Source organism: Dreissena polymorpha, chromosome 14 (genome assembly GCF_020536995.1).
Source record: "Dreissena polymorpha isolate Duluth1 chromosome 14, UMN_Dpol_1.0, whole genome shotgun sequence".
NCBI lineage: Eukaryota > Metazoa > Mollusca > Bivalvia > Myida > Dreissenidae > Dreissena > Dreissena polymorpha.
In genome coordinates this window covers 11529940-11533531 of record NC_068368.1, presented here as the reverse complement: position 1 = coordinate 11533531, position 3592 = coordinate 11529940, and positions in this window count along the sequence as shown.

The window sequence follows — 3592 nt, the reverse complement described above, 5'->3', positions numbered from 1 at the left end:
TGTGTGAAAATATTTTGGAAGGATAGGAACTGTTTTTCCCTCTCAAATTAGTGAATTCATATTGAATGTGTATCGTGGTGTTAAATATCAGCGATTACTCTCCAAGAATAAATCTTTTCCTTCAAATAACTTTTTGGAGTTATAAGAGTACTGTATAAATGTAGTGAAATTATTTTTTCCAGGTTATCAAGTGTATAATTACATTTAACGTAGTGTTTACTTCAAGGAAAATTTGTTCAGCCAACTACTGAGAACACGTTTCGTGAAGTATTAACAGGCTGTTTCGGTCAATAAACACCCGCACTTCCGATGGAAGCCTAATTAGGAGCAAATCAATGGCCTATTAGTCTTTGTCCAAAATAAGGTGAATGGGATGGTCAAAATTAAATAAGGCGTGGTTTGTTTGTGAGTGTTTAATCAAATTATCCAATCATTTAAATAAGAAGTATAATTCTTAATCAGTCATAAATACATGTATCATACATTACTGTAAAACCGTAAAAAATGGAAACACACTTCAGAAAAGATTTTTACTTAAAACAATCCGTGTTACACCACTTTCTCTCATAAAAGTAACTTACCTTAAAGAATTTATAAACTAATATCTTATGAAAATAATTCCATCCACAACAGCCATTGTCTCCATGACCCACTCAAACAGTCGAACATATGCGACTTAAATGTTGCATCGCAATACACATTAATTTCCCATTTTAATCTGAAGCTCACGTTTATTATAATGTTCTTGAAACATCTTTAAATTTGGATTAAACGAACAAACGTTCCAGTTTATAACATTAATATTACGCGAACAATGAATATCCCAAGATTACCTACCTAACATTATGAACTTATATGTGTGTACACTGTTTTGTGAAACGTAATAAACCAACTTCAGTTGCAATAAATTGAATAACACTTCATGCGAAAGTTTTCATTTTAAGAATTTGAATCAAGTACAGATACTCACAATGTCGCATTTTAACATTACATTAGATTTGGATTAAGAAAATAATTAAGTGTTATAAGTAAAGATTAAATGAATATATTAAAAGAAATGTAGGGACTTTTTCTTTAATTACATTTATAATAACAATGTGCAGTGTTTCGGCGTGGTATCAAAAGAGGTGGGACACATTTTTCACTCCTCATGACAATTTGGCGACAATATCCGTACTGTTCAACTAAAACCATGTGACTGTTTTAGTCTAAAATACAAAAACAGCATACAACTGTATAATATTTTACAATCATTCTTAAGCAAACACAACACATCTTTATATAAATTTAACTACGAATTTCGGAAATTCATGATTGTTTCGTAAATATCATCACATTGTAATTTTCATTTATTTCTGTGGAGTAAGTTTTTAAATTGTTACCAATTTTACTAAAATGGCTTCACATATCATGTAGCCAATGTTATGTTGATAATTAACAAATTGTTTTTTTAAGTTTTGTCCTTTTTCGTTTATTACCATACATTCGCAATCCGAACTTTGTTTGAAGCACACAATGTCACATTTGAAAAAAATAGAATACTCTTCAATACGGAGCAATTACTCTAAAGAATGGTTAAATTTACTTGAAATCGATTGGCTTAGATTGTATCACCTTATTTAATTCAAAACTCCGACAGCAGATTTTAAACTGAAGTTAGTAATCGTCCCCGATTTTGATTGCATTTTTTACGAGTAATCTCGCGCATTTGAATTGTTACATTAATCGCAACTAGATCTTTTGGTGACAAGTGTGCATGAATTTGTGATACTAGGACCTATCAAATACAGTGAACATAAAATGATTATATATAAATATATGCACATTTTCAGGAAATAGTTAAAAAAATCCCTTTCTTTAAATTGATATAATATATTGTTACAATAACGTTTTATTTACAATGGGGGACGGTCAATCCGAGGACTGTAGGTTAACTTTCTCAACCTGCCTCAAACGTTTGCAGTGAAATTGTCATGTCATCCTTTAAATGGTCATTCTCACCCTACCTTTTATTCAAGTAGGGTTGATGTCAGTTACAGGAATAAGTTTGTGCTCTTAGTACTGGTTCCCTAGCTTATCCCAATACAATTGCGACTTGATATGACTGAAATCCTGGTCAACACGGTAAAAAAAATTCAACTAAGCAAAAAAATACAATCAAACAGCTGTGAATTACATAGAGTGTTGAGAATTAAATATTGAAAAAAAAACTAACAAATACAAATGGTATTGATAATTATGATATATGCCAGAAAGTATTGACATATGTTAAACATAGTTAAATCTAGCATGCCTTTCTTAGACTCCCCGCATTTACGAAATAATCTTTATAAATCGCGTGTCGTGCTATTTGTACCTTCTAGCTTAAACAATAATGGTTTGTTGAGAGTGTTTATCCACGAACCATACAATCTTAGTAGCAAACACCTCATATATGTGAGGACATTTACAACAGACAACACGGAAAAGAATAGTCGGACTCGTTGTAAGGCCATTTCAAACTGATAGACCGGACGCTTTAAATTCTGATGATGGTTTTTCCGACTTAGGGGAAAAGGCCTCGCCTTGTTTTATGCATCAACAAATAGCGTAAAAATCGAGTGCAGGTGCTTTGTTAGAAAACCTTGACTTAACGTTTCTAAATACAATAGTGAAGAGGCTTACACAACCTGGTCAAAGTTATAGTTATTCAACAACGAATAAAGATATTGAACTCACATGTTGCTTGCACCTTTTACAATTGTATAGATAATGTAACAAGTATTTAAATTGTTTTAACTTCGAACGAGGTGTAAGACAACGATGTCCACTTTCATCCTCGCTATTTATTATATGCATCGAGTATCTATCACACTATATCCAATCAAATACTTATATAAAAGGAATATCGCTAGAACCTGACGAAGAAATAAAACAGTCCCTATTTGCTGACGATACAACTTAGTTTTTAAATGACAGTAGTGACTCATTCAATAATCTTATAGAATCGCCCACCCGTTTTGGAATGGCATCGGGTCTTAAACTAAACAAATGTAAATGCACTGTGCTACGAGTAGGTTTATTTAAACAAAGCAATATTCATCTTAAAAAAGAAATGAAATTCAACTGGACATCAGATGAAGCAACAACGTTAGGAATTGCCTTTACAAATAATACAAAATGAAACAATTAAAAAAACATATTGCCTTAATTACAAAAATACAAAAATTGTTTAAAATCATGGCAGTATCGTAAACTTACACAATCAGAAAAAACACCGTGTTGAACACGTGTGCACTCCCTAAATTAATGTATACACTAACAGTTCTCCCAAACTCACCAAATGATATTATTGAAGATATAAAATCAGAAATATTTAATTTCATATGGGACGGTAAACCTGATAAAATTTAGCGAACTCAATTAATTCAATCAATAGAATATGGAGGTATCAGACTAATATAGATTCATTTCTGCATGCAATCAAATGCAGTTGGGTTAAAAGATATTTAGATCATACCAATACGAGTAAATGGACCATAACATTCTTAAAACATATGCTTACTCCTTACTTTTTAAATGTAATATCGACAATAATATCTTAGATGAAATG